The following is a 14,870-nucleotide window of genomic DNA, read 5'->3' as shown; positions in this document are numbered from 1 at the left end:
ATGACATTCAGAGTTTAGGTACTGTACAAGTCCTTCACAGCTTTTGCTTTCTGTGTTTGCAAAGTTTCACATTCATCCAAGAATGAGTAGCTCACTAAGGACTCTCCAGTCTCTTCTGAGTGTAAACACATAGCCTTTCAGACCCCCAGGGATATTTGGGAGCTTATCAAGGCTGACTGTGGCTGTCTTGATCCCCAGATCTCACTGATAATTTTTTTAGCTTTCTGCTGGTATACCCAACGAGTATGGCAATCTCAAACTAGCTTTTTTGCTTTTCTTTGATTATTTACTGCCGAGATTGCTACTGTTTTCAACAGTGCCCCTGGGCATGAATTTTTCTATGCTTACTCCAAATCATGTCAGCCCCTTTAGCAATGGAGCTGCTGGTGCTTATGGCCTGCCTTGCCCTTGTAGAACCCTTGTGCCTCAGAGCTGAGAGGTAGGGAACAGCTTCAGGCAAAAACACAGTAAACTCTCCCTGTTCTTACTGAGATTCAATAGTTTTTCTTAAATAAGTGCTTATCTGTTTTTTGCATTTGGTCAGTTTCCAGATTCCAGAAATTGTTGTTTTTGACAGTTTTGTCCAGTTTTATTGTTGCTCTTTGGGAAGAGGATTTACCAAGTTCCTCACTCAGCTATTCTGGAAGTCCTGCTCCAGTAATGACCTTCTGTGGTTGTGTTTGCCACAGACAACACCCAAACTGGAAGGCTTCTCAGAACAGAGCAGATTCATATTTGGAGTAGTGTCTGCACATCTTGGGTGGGGCAAGGGTGGAGCAAGTTCCATTGATATGTCTCTTTAATATCTCATCAACTTTCAAAAGGAGACTTATGAAGAGACTGAACATCCTGTATTCAGAGAGAGGATGAGTAATCAGTGCCCCAGAAGTTTGCCACTCTAAGTGGCAGTGAATGTGAAGGCTGGTATGGAAGGGGCATCCACACACATTTTTGGAATAGTCTTCAGGATTGAAAATTGAGAAGGAGGGGGAATGTTTTCCTTCATAAGACATTAATTGTGGGAAATAGAGGATGGAAAACCACTTGTGGAGAAAACTTCCCAATTAAAAAAATTTACTAAAGGATATGTTTCTCTTCTTCTTTACGTATTTATACATCTATAAATTGTTGTGTGTCTGTTTGTCCATTGTTAGACTCAGTGTTCTCTTTGGGCCTGGCTATCAATATACTCATGGAACTAGATGGACATCCTTCATAGTCAGAGGGAGTGATGGGTCCTGTAGTGTTTTGGGGTCTCTGTGTGTGTGCCATAGGGAATATCTTCCAACACAAAATTTCTTGGGGTACCAGAGCTGCTATATGCAAATGAAGCTCTTTGATGTGTATTTTCAATTAATCAATGACTCTTGCATAGAATAAATGAAGTTAATTTTTCCCCTTACCAGTCTTAAATCATAGTTTATAATGTTAATGAAGGTTGGGTTTTTCCTGATGTTGTTTCAACTTTTATGCACTGTCTTTTGCTTATTTTACTAATACCTGTGCAAGAACATAGTGTCTAAATTGGTCTAAAGGCATCTTTCTAAATTTAAAAACAGTGTTGAAGAGCAGTACTCTTCCCAAGTATGTGTCTTATGAATGAGGGTGAGCATTTAACTGATTACTATGCAGGAACTGGGTGCCGATTGCTGAACAAATGCCTGAAGGGAGAAACAACTTGCATAACCCCATTTTGAAAAAGTAGATCTGTTTTTATTTTCTCTTTCTCAGTTTTAGCTGGTATTTTAAAGAGAGATGTGATTTTGCAGCTTTGGGGAGCACTCGTCTATTTCGGGCAATTGTCAGAACCGGGAACTGGAGGAATTTAAGAAGAGGGCTCCAGTGCTCTGTTCCATAAAATATTGTAGAAGCAAAGAGTCTTTGGTTTTTAACAGCCAAGTTCTGTCCATTTTGTGAGCAAATGTCATACTAAAAGACAGAAATACAGCTTAGAGGATAGCTTCAGAGGACAAATGGCAGGGGAGGTCCAGGCAGCTATGCCTTAGTGCTTTAGTCATCTTTAATGGAAATGGAGCCTCTAGCCAAGCCTAATATATAATGTATCATAAAACATATGTCTGTCAGTCTCCCAGGTACTATAAGTAGGGAAAACACAGACCTCAAAGGGAAGCTATGGCAGGCCTTGCAGAGGGGCTCAAATTACTTGGCTTGTTGTAGGGGGGTTGGAGACTGGAGAAGGAATGATGTAATGTATATTTTTAGTGTTTCTAAGAAGTGACTGTCTCCAGCCCTGTTCCGGTGGGTCGTGGGAGGGGGAATGGGAAAGGGAGGGGCTAGATTTATACATCTGCATGGGAAAATTGAGTTGGGTGCCCGTTTTACAGATGCTTAAGCTTTTTCCTTTTAATTTAGAATATATATAAATACATATATATATAAATATATAGGGGTGTGTGTGTGTGTGTGTGTGTGTGTGTGTGAGCCCTCAGCCACCATCTGAATTTCCTGCTGTCCCAGCATGTTCTGCCTCCAGCTAGACAGTCCTGCTTGGTAGATTCTTGTCCTTTCCCATTACTGAGCCTACTTCTTTGAGTGCCAGTTCCACCTATGATCTGAAAGACCTTGGGTGTAACCTCTATGACTCTATATGAGTTTCCTTATCTGTATGATGGGAAGAATAAACTGTCTCTCTGGAACTCAAATATATGTCTGCTGACTTCAACCCTAAAGCATGTTCTATGGCTCACCAAAGGGTCCCTACACTCAAAATGTCATTTCTGCTGTATTTTTCCAAACTACAGTTGACCCTTGAACAACAAAGGGGTGTTAAGGCTGCTAAACCCCTTTCCCCACCCTTGGTCAAAAATTCACCTAAAAGTTTACAGTTAGCCATCCATATCATGGTTCTGCATCCTCAGGTCCACATCCACAGATTCAACCAACCCCAGATCGTGTAATAGTGTAGTATGAATTTACTGAAAAAAACTCGCCTACAAGGGGACCTGAGCAGTTCAAATCTGTGTTGTTCAAAGGTCAACTGTATGCCCTGTCTCTCCCTAGAAAAGCCCACTGAAATAATTTCCTATATCAAGTCTTATCAAAATAGATCAACCTGGCTCCATTCATTTTATTTATGCTAAGAATTCTCTATGCTTTTGGAACTTTCTATCATTCTACCTCTCCTGAGCCTCAGCACACAGGTCAGCATGTGCTCAAGCATATATATGTGCACACGCATGTGCTCAAGCATACCCATGTGCACACACATGTGCATATACACACTTGTGCTCATACACAGCACCACAGAGCATGGAGACAGTGGCTCTTCATGTGATGTGTGATATGAGTTAAAGTTGTACTGAGACCAGAGTCTTTGCCCTAAAATGAAGAAAGCAGCCCTTTATCTAACTTTAGCAGCCTCATTCTTTTGATCCATGTTGGGTTTTCCATGCATGTTCTGCTGGGAACAATGAAATTATCACCTCATCCTTGGCGTGCATGGGCACAGGTGAGGTACCTGGAGAGTAGGGGTGGACTGCTATCAGAGGGGTAAATGGGCACCTAAGTCCAACCTGACTCATGTGCCAGTGTTTCTCAGGATCAGCCCAGTCCACACAGCTGTGTCTGATTTTTAGATGTTGCTGTCACTTTATGAATATTTAAGCATATTCACACTTGCTCAGCTTCTCAATGATTTAAAAACCCCCTTCAGGGCCTAAGCCCTCCTTTTCTCCTTTTGCTGTCTCTTCTAACGTTGTCTATACGGATCTTTCTTTGGTAGAATAGCTTTAACTTTTGGCCGTGACCCAGTGTAAGAAATACATTTTATACTTCAACCCAGTTCATACATGCGTGTGTACAAATATATAAGTGACTGAAGGCTTTTCCAAAACTACACTAACCCTTCCTGTATGCCAGGTCAAACTCAGTTTGATCTATTCTATTGTGTTGTATCCCATTTAAAAAAAAATATTTTATTTTATTTTTGGCTGTGTTGGGTCTTTGTTGCTATGTACGGACTTTCTCTAGTTGTGGTGAGCGGGGGCTGCTCTTAATTGTGGTGCACGGGCTTCTCATTGCGGCGGCTTCTCTTGTTGCGGAGCACGGGCTGTAGGTGTGTGGGCTTCAGTAGTTGTGGCTCGCGGGATCTAGAGTGCAGGCTCAGTAGTTGTGACACACGGGCTTAGTTGTTCCGCTGCATGTGGGATCTTCCCGGACCAGGGATGGAACCAATGTCCCCTGCATTGGCAGGCGGTTTCTTATCTACTGGGCCACCAGGGAAGTCCCTGTATCCCATTTTTAAATGATGCTCTTGACCCACTGTGGCAAAAATGGTTACGGAACCCATTTCCTCTCTGGGCACACAGCTAGTCTACATTTTCCAGCCTCCCTCATGGTTTGATGTGGCCAAGGCACTGAATTCTAGCTAATAAAATGTGGTCAGGAGTAATGTGCCTTTTTCAGGTTTGACCTATAAAAGCTTTCCACTTGGGATCCATCAAGGCTTTTCCCACGCCACTGGCTTGATGCAGACAAATGTGGCAATCTTGAAAGCCACATGTTTAAGATGTCAGTGCCTCAAGATGGAGTGAGCCTGAGCCCCAGGCCCTGAGTCTCTGGTTAGAGCACCCATTTTGGACTTTATTTGAGGGCCAAATAAGCTTCTATTGTTTTGAACAATACATTTTGTGTTTGTTTATTATCATAGCACCTAGCATTATCCTGACTAATGTACCCCCAATAAACTCATCGGTTTAATTTACAGACACTATCAGTTTTTGTTTTTGTTTTTGTTTTTTTGTTTTGCAGTATGTGAGCCTCTCACTGCTGTGGCCTCTCCGGTTGCGGAGCACAGGCTCCGGATGCGCAGGCTCAGCAGCCACGGCCCATGGGCCCAGCCGCTCCGCGGCACGTGGGATCCTCCCAGACCGGGGCACGAACCCATGTCCCCTGCATCGGTAGGCGGACTCCCAACCACTGCGCCACCAGGGAAGCCCCCCCACTTTTTTGCGTGTCCTTTTTAATTTAAAGTTTTCCAAAGAGACTTTCTGTAGCATCCGACAGCTCTCTTTGATTCCCCTGAACCCACCAGCCCCACAAGCAGCACTTCATAATTGAAGGAGTAAAGCACAGGAAACTGCTAAACAGATTGTTGGGTGCAGTTGTCAGAATATGTCTATGACAAGTATTTGGGCCCACATTTGCAGGCCCCTGGTACTTAACCCAATCGTCTTGTGTTCACAGCACAGTGTTTCTAAAAATGGCAACTGCAGGTTGTGATAGTGAGTAGTTTAACTTGATTAGTCTTGGAGTTTCTTACTATAGATTTTTGAATAAAGCAATATTCCCTGTCTGGGATGCAGAATGAGGAAAGGGACTTTGTTAAGAATGGTAAAGCCTGTCCTTCCCCTTACTTGTGCTTTCTGAGACCTTTGGGGCTTTATGGCCCCTGATTATTGCTCTTAAACTCTGGATAAACTCACAGAATAAAATTAGCCTGAACAGGGGACAGACATCCTGGCCAGCCACAGACTCCTTTATCCCTGGGGTAAATAATCAAGAGAAGAATCCACAGGCTTGTCATTCTTCAACTTCCTCCCTTCCTCCCTGTAGCCCTTTAGGCTTCCCTCTCCCTGTCTCCTTTCCTAGAACCCAAACTGAAAAAGTCTGGTATTGGTAAAAGCCCTTGTTGGGCTTTTTCTTACAGTCTTGACTTGAGAAGAGTGGCTTATGTTTTCCATCTGTCATCTTCTTTCCCATCCTGCTACGACAGATACTAATAATAGCCCAACTCTGTAAGCGCAAAAACTTCTCAAGTGCAACCAGGGTTGGGAACCATCTTGGGAACCTGCAGCCAGATCACTGCTTCTCAAACTTTCTGTGCATATCAATCACCAGGGTATATTGTTAAAATGTAGATTTTTGTTTCACTAGGTCTGGCCTGGATCCGATATTCTGCACTCCTAACGCATTCCCAAGAGATGTCTTTGCAGCTGGTCCTTGGTCCACACTTTGGGTAGCAAGAAGCCAAGTGACCTGGTCAGATTGCTCTTCACCATTGGATGCTATAGGCTCTTATCTGCAAGAATAAGAGGAGTCAGGGATCATTTTCTGGCTCTTGTATTCATCAGGTGATCAAACTCTATTCCACAAGGCAGGCACCGTGAGGATTAACAACCATCTCCAGACAAGGTAGGATACTTTTGCCAGACTCTGCCAGACTCTGTCTCTTAATTGCTGGGTACTCAGGTTACGTGGTGATAATTTTGAGATTCTTTGTTTAGCTGAAATTATTTTTTAAAATATAATCATCCTTAAACCTTTCTGAAACTTTCCCTTTGAAAATTTCTCTAACAAATAAACTACCCCACTGAATATTTTATACCATAATTTTATTGAAGAAATCATACAGTATTGGCACTGGAAGGGATCTTGGAACCCAGCTTACCCACTACCCTGCATTTGAGGAAACTGGAAAATTGCAGACTCATTCCTCATGTTGAAGTATAATCTTCAAAATGTTAAAAACATGACTCTTATGCAAATATAGAATGGGCACATGTCAAAGATTTTATTCATTTCATTAATTAATGAGGGTAGCAGCAAGATGGTGAGGCTGGTTCAAAGGACACATATTTATATATACTGTCAAAGGAATGCTGAAATGAATTTGCTAATAGAGACAAAACTGGTAAATGTTTTATGGGAACATAAAAAAGAAAATGAAATAGAAAAGAAATGTCACCTTTTCTACTGGACAAAAAGATGCAAATTAACATCTAACTTCACAGTCTTGGGGCCCCAATCAGATAGAAAATAGCAAAGCCAAACGCAAGTGCATTCTCCTGTACAGTCAAATAGTTTTTGGGTGAACCTGGTTAAAATGACATTCAAAGGATATGCCATTATTCTCCTGCTTAAGTTCCCAATTTTGGATAATTTTCCTTAACACGAGACAGAACTTGAACCAGTACCAGGAGCCCAGGATACTTTTAAACTTCCCTGTTCTTGGCAGATCAGCAATGACATCACTTTGGGCAGCTGTTTTGAAGTTTTTCTCTACCAGTGATATCAGATGACAGCCACATGTGTGACATACTCCCCTGGGCTTGCCCAAGGTTATATGGGGCCTCTAGCACCACGCCTTTCTCTCCCACTAGAGAAAGTATATGTATATGTGACCCTGATGTTATTAGGGGGAATACATATGTATTCATAGATATTCTTTTTATTTAAGAAACTGCTTCTTAAACTTTGCTATTTAAACCAGTATTAGTAAAAATACATTTCCTCACAACTCACCTCAAAACTGACCTCAACATATTGGCATGGCATGGCTTGAGGAATGCTGATTTGTGAGAGTAAAACTCCCACATGTTTTGCAAAAATCCCCTACTGCCTTGATTGAATTTGTTTCTGTTTCTTTGTATCTTGCCTTGTTTTGTGCTGTGGAATCTCAAATTCCATGTACTTGGCTTGCCAGCAAGAAGTGCTGTAACATATGGAGTTTGAGACACATTGAGTGATCCTTAACCATTTACAGCCCGGTAATTACAGCCTGTGGTCACTAGGGACATGAGATCAGCCTCTAGTTCATCACATGGTGTCTGTCAAGCCTGTGTCTCAACTCTCTAATAGGGAGGACGATGCATTTTTCAAATCCTCTGGGTCACATGTCTCAGTGGTTTCCCTTTGCTGAGATGATGTTCAGTCTGGCTCCCAATGGCTTCAGGGTTGTGGTGAACACCCTTTTCCTGGACATGTCATGAAACTCAGGGGAGGCGTTCCACGTCCATGTCTGTACTCTGCGACCTCATTCCCCCGGCATGGCTGATGGGGGTGTAGAAACCCAACTCCACTGGGGTAGGTGAGGCTCCCTCTCTTGGAAATTTGGACCTTGGAACAGAGACAGTACTGGAGAGGTGTTGGCACCAACTCCCTGCTGATCATAACTTTTTAGGGAGAAACTCTGAATGCTTTCTCCCGAGGGCCCTGGAAGTGCCCTGGGGCTAACAGTTCATTTAATTCTGTAAGATATACCAAGTACTTTTCTATTAAATTTCACTCCATCTTTTATTGTTGTTTCTAATTTTGTCAAAGTTGGTTTCAGTTGATTAAAAGTGAGAACACTTTAACTAATAGAGGCCTCCTTAAAGTAATGAAGTAGATGGAGGCTGAACTGGCTTGAGTGAAGGAACTTTGCTTTTAGCCTTAGCTCTGTCACTCATTTAATGTGACTTTGTTTTTTTTAATTTTTAAATCAATTTAAAAAAATTGGCATATAGCTGTTTTACAATGTTGTGGTAGTTTCTACTGTACAGTGAAGTGGAGTTCCCTGTACTATGCAGCAGGTTCTTATTAGTTATCTATTTTATACATATTAGTGTATATATGTCAATCGCAGTCTCCCAATTCATCCCACCCTCCACCCCCTGCTTTCACCCCCTTGGTGTCCATACATTTGTTCTCTACATCTGTGTCTCTATTTCTGCCTTGCAAACCGGTTCATCGGTACCATTTTTCTAGATTCCACATATATGCGTTAATATACAATATTTGTTTTACTCTTTCTGACTTGCTTCACTCTGTATGACAGTCTCTAGGTCCATCCATGTCTCTACGAATGACCCAGTTTTGTTCCTTTTTATGGCTGAGTAATATTCCATTGTATATATGTACCACATCTTCTTTAACCATTTGTCTGTTGATGGGCATTTAGGTTGTTTCCATAACCTAGCTATTGTAAATACTGCTGCAATCAACATTGGGGTGCATGTGTCTTTTGATTTTTTTATTTTTTGGCTTAAAAAACACACGTTTATTATCTTGCAGTTCTAAAGGTCAGATATCCAAAATATGTCTTAGGGTCTAAAAATCAAAGGCTGAACTTGAGTTGACTTAGAGATTATCATATTAAGTAAAGTAAGTCAGACAGAGAAAGACAAATGTCATATGGTATCACTTATATGTGGAATCCCCCCCCCCCAAAAAAAAAGATACAAATGAACTTATTTACAAAACAGAAACAGATTCACAGACACAGAAAACAAACTAATGGTTACCAAATGGGATAGCAGAGGTGGGGAGGGAGAGATAAATTAGGAGTTTGGGATTAATATTACACACTACTATACATAAAATAAGTAAACAACAAGGACCTACAGTACAGCACAGGGAACTATACTGAATATCTTGTAATACCCTATAATGGAAAATAATCTAAAAATGAATATATATATATATATACATATATATACACATATATATATATACACACACATATATACATAAAACTTAATCACCTTGCTGTACACTTGAAACTAACACAGCATTGTAAATTAACCATATTTTAGTTAAAAAAAATCAAAAGCTGAGTTCCTGAGACTGGAACGGAGTAGAAGGACATGCTCTCACTCCCTCTTTCAAGAACACCAGAATGACAACTAACTGCTGAGCAATCATCGACAGGAAGACAGTGGAACTCACCAAAAAAGATACCCTACATGCAAAACAAGGGAGAAGCCACAATGAGATGGTAGGAGGGGCGCTATCACAATAAAATCAAATCCCATAACTGCTGGGTGGGTGACTCACAAACTGGAGAACACTTATACCACAGAAGTCCACCCACTGGAGTGAAGGTTCTGAGCCACACGTCAGGCTTCCCAACCTGGGGGTCTGGCAATGCGAGGAGGAATTCCTAGAGAATCAGACTTTGAAGGCTAGCGGGATTTGATTGCAGGACTTTGGCAGGACTGGGGGAAACAGAGACTCCACTCTTGGAGGCCACACACAAAGTAGTGTGTGCATCGGGACACAGGGGAAGGAGCAGTGACCCCATAGGAGACTGAACCAAACTTACCTGCTAGCGTTGGAGGGTCTCCTGCAGAGGAGGGGGGCAGCTGTGGCTCACCAAGGGACAAGGACACTGGCAGCAGAAGTTCTGGGAAGTACCCCTTGGCATGAGACCTCCCAGAGTCCGCCATTAACCCCACCAAAGAGCCTGGGTAGGCTCCAGTGTTGGGTCTCCTCTTGCCAAACAACCAACAGGGAGGGAACACAGCCCCACCCATCAGCAGTCAAATGGATTAAAGTTTTACTGAGCTCTGCCCACCAGAGCAACAGTCAGCTCTACCCACCACCAGTCCCTCCCATCAGGAAACTTCCACAAGCCTCTTAGATAGCCTCATCCATCAGAGGGCAGACAGCAGAAGCAAGAAGAACTACAATCCTGCAGTCTGTGGGACAAAAACCACATTCACAGAAAGATAGACAAGATGAAAAGGCAGAGGGCTATGTACCAGATGAAGGAACAAGATAAAACCCCAGAAAAACAACTGAATGAAGTGGAGATAGGAAACCTTCTAGAAAAAGAATTCAGAATAATGATAGTGAAGATGATCCAGGACCTCGGAAAAAGAATGGATGCAAAGATCAAGAAGATGCAAGAAATGTTTAACAAGGACCTAGAAGAACTGAAGAACAAACAAACAGAGATGAACAATACAATAACTGAAATAGAAATTACACTAGAAGGAATCAGTAGCAGAATAACTAGGGCAGAAGAACAGATAAGTGACCTGGAAGACAGAATGGTGGAATTCACTGCTGTGGAATAGAATAAAGAAAAAAGAATGAAAAGAAATGAAGACAGTCTAAGAGACCTCTGGGACAACATTAAATGCAATAACATCCGCATTATAGGGGTCCCAGAAGGAGAAGAGAGAGAGAAAGGACCTGAGAAAATATTTGAAGAGATTATAGTCGAAAACTTCCCTAACATGGGAAAGGAAATGGCCATCCAAGTCCAGGAAATGCAGACAGTCCCATACAGGATAAACCCAAAGAGAAACACACGGAGACACATAGTAATCAAATTGGGAAAAATTAAAGACAAAGAAAAATTTGTTGAAAGCAGCAAGGGAAAAACGACAAATAACCTACAAGGGAACTCCCATAAGGTTAATAACTGATTTCTCAGCAGAAACTCCACAAGCCAGAAGGGAGTGGCATGATATACTTAAAGTGATGAAAGGGAAGAACCTACAACAAAGATTATTCTACCCAGCAAGGATCTCATTCAGATTCGATGGAGAAATCAAAAGCTTTACAGACAAGCAAAAGCTAAGAGAATTCAGCACCACCAAACCAGCTCTATAAGAAATGCTAAGGGAACCTCTCTAAGTGGGAAACACAAGAGAAGAAAAGGACCTACAAAACCAAACCCAAAACAATTAAGAAAATGGTAATAGGAACATACATATCTATAATTACCTTAAACGTGAATGGATTAAATGCTCCAACCAAAAGACACAGGCTTGCTGAATGGATACAAAAACAAGAACCATCTATATGATTTCTACAAGAGACCCACTTCAGACGTAGGGACACATACAGACTGAGAGTGAGGGGATGGAAAAAGATATTCCATGCAAATGGAAATCAGAAGAAAGCTGGAGTAGCTATACTCATTTCATGTAAAATAGACTTTAAAATAAACAGTGTTACAAGAGACAAGGAAGGACACGTAATGCTCCAGGGATCAATCCAAGAAGAAGATATAACAATTATAAATATATATGCGCCCAATATAGGAGCACCTCAATACATAAGGCAACTACTAACAGCTCTAAAAGAGGAAATTGACAGTAACACATTTATAGTGGGGGACTTTAACACCTCACTTACACCTATGGACAGATCATCCAAACAGAAAATTAATAAGCAACATAAGCTTTAAATGACACAATAGACTAGATAGATTTAATTGATATTTATAGGACATTCCATCCAAAACCAGCAGATTACACTTTCTTCTCAAGTGTGCATGGAACATTCCCGGGATAGATCACATCTTGGTTCACAAATCAAGCCTCTGTAAATTTAAGAAAATTGAAATCATATCAAGCATCTTTTCTGACCACAATGCTATGAGATTAGAAATCAATTATGTGGCTTCCCTGGTGGTGCAGTGGTTGAGAATCCACCTGCCGATGCAGGGGACACGGGTTCGTGCCCTGGTCCGGGAAGATCCCACATGCCGCAGAGCGGCTGGGCCTGTGAGCCATGGCCTCTGAGCCTGTGCGTCCGGAGCCTGCGCTCCGCAATGGGAGAGGCCACAACAGTGAGAGGCCCGCGTACCACAAAAAAAAAAAAAAAAAAAAGAAAAAAAAAAAGAAATCAATTACGGCGAAAAAAAAACATAAAAGAACACAAATACATGGAGGCTAAATAATACGTTACCAAATAACCAAGAGATCACGGAAGAAATCAAAGAGGAAATCAAAAAATACCGAGACAAATGACAATTAAAACAGGATGATCCAAAACGTATGGGATACAGTATAAGCAGTTCTAAGAGGGAAGTTTATAGCTATATAAGCCTACCTTAAGCAACAAGAAAAATCTCAAACAAACAATCTAACATTACACCTGAAGGAACTAGAGAAAGAAGAACAAACAAAACCGAAAGTTAGCAGAAGGAAAGAAGTCATAAAGATCAGAGCAGAAATAAATGAAATAGAAACAAAGAAAACAAGAGCAAGCATCAATAAAACTGAAAGCTGGTTCTTTGAGAAGATAAACAAAATGGATAAACCATTAGCCACAGACTCATCAAGAAAGAGAGGGAGAGAACACAAATCAGTAAAATAAGAAATGAAAAAGGAGAAGTTACAACAGACACCGCAGAAATACAAAGCATCCTAAGAGACTACCACAAGCAACTCTATGGCAATAAAATGGACAACCTGGAAGGAACTGGTCAAATTCTTAAAAGGTATAACCCTCCAAGACTGAACCAGGAAGAAATAGAAAATATGAATAGACCAATCACAAGTAATGACATTGAACCTGTGATTAAAAATCTTCCAACAAACAAAAGTGCAGGACCAGATGGCTTCACAGGTGAATTCTATCAAACATTTAGAGAAGAGCTAACACCCGTCTTTCACAAACTCTTCCAAAAATTTGTGGAGGAAGGAACATTCCCAAACTCATTCTATTAGGCCACCATCACCCTGACACCAAACCAGACAAAGATGTCACAAAAAAAGAAAATTACAGACCAATATCACTGATGAATATAGATGCAAAAATCCTCAACAAAATACTAGCAAACAGAATTCAACAACACATTAAAAGGATCATACACCATGATGAAGTGGGATTTATTTCAGAGTTGCAAGGATTCTTAATTATACGCAAATCAATCAATGTGATACACCATATTAACAAACTGAAGAATAAAAACCATATGATCAACAATACATGCAGAAAAAGCTTTTGAAAAAATTCAACACTGATTTATTTTAATATCTCTCCAGAAAGTGGGCATAGAGGGAACCTACTTCAACATAATAAAGGTCATATATGACAGACCCACAGCAAACATCATTCTTAATGGTGAAAAACTGAAAGCATTGCCTCTAAGATCAGGAGCAAGACAAGGATGTGCACTCTCACCACTATTATTCAACATAGTTTTGGAAGTCCCAGCCACGGCAATCAGAGAAGAAAAAGAAATAGAAGGAATACAAATTGGAAAAGAAGAAGTAAAACTGTCACTGCTTGCAGATGACATGATACTATACATAGAGAATCCTAAAGATGCCACCAGAAAATGACTAGAGCTAATCAGTGAATTTGGTCAAGTTGCAGGATACAAAATTAATGCACAGAAATCTCTTGTATTCCTATACACTAATGATGAAAAATGTGAAAGAAATTAGGGAAACACTCCCATTTACCACTGCAACAAAAAGAATAAAATACCTAGGAATAAACCTACCTAGGGAGACAAAAGACCTGTATGCAGAAAACTGTAAGACCCTGATGAAAGAAATTAAAGATGATATAAGCAGATGAAGAGATATACCATATTCTTGGATTGGAAGAATCAATATTGTGAAAATGACTATACTACCCAAAGCAATCTACAGATTCAATGCAGTCCCTATCAAATTACCAATGGCATTTTTTACAGAACTAGAACAAAAAATTTTAAAATTTATATGGAGACACAAAAGACCCCAAAGAGCCAAAGCAGTCTTGAGGGAAAAAAATGGAGCTGGAGGAATCAGGCTCCCTGACTTCAGACTATACTACAAAGCTACAGTAATCAAGACAAATGGTAGTGGCACAAAAACAGAAATATAGATCAATGGAACAGGATAGATAGCCCAGAGATAAACCCACGCACCTATGGTCAACTAATCTATGAGAAAGGAGGCAAGGATATACAATGGAGAAAAGGCAGCCTCTTCAATAGGTGGTGCTGGGAAAACTGGACAGCTACATGTAAAAGAATGAAATTAGAACACTCTCTAACACCATACACAAAAAGAAACCTAAAATGTTTTGAAGTCCTAAGTGTAAGGCTAGACACTATAAAACTCTTAGAGGAAAACATAAGCAGAACACTCTGTCACATAAATCATAGCAAGATCCTTGTTGACACACCTCCTAGAAAAATGGAAATAAAAACAAAAATAAACAAATGGGACCTAATGAAACTTAAAAGCTTTTGCACAGCAAAGGAAAACATAAAGATGAAAAGACAACCCTCAGAATGGGAGAAAATATTTGCAAATGAATCATCGGACCAAGGATTAATCTCCAAAATACATAAACAGCTCATGCAGCTCAATATTAAAAAAACAAGCAACCCAATCAGCAAAATGGGCAGAAGACCTAAATAGATATTTCTCCAAAGCAGACATACAGATGGCCAAGAAGCACATGAAAAGCTGCTCAACATCACTGATTATTAGAGAAATGCAAATCAAAGCTACAATGAGGTATCACCTCACACCAGTTAGAATGGGCCTCATCAGAAAACCTGCAAACAACCAATGCTGGAGAGCATGTGGAGAAAAGGGAACCCTCTTGCACTGTTGGTGGGAATGTAA

The sequence above is a fragment of the Kogia breviceps genome, chromosome X (genome assembly GCF_026419965.1).
Source record: "Kogia breviceps isolate mKogBre1 chromosome X, mKogBre1 haplotype 1, whole genome shotgun sequence".
NCBI lineage: Eukaryota > Metazoa > Chordata > Mammalia > Artiodactyla > Physeteridae > Kogia > Kogia breviceps.
Note: the sequence above shows the minus strand (reverse complement) of the source record.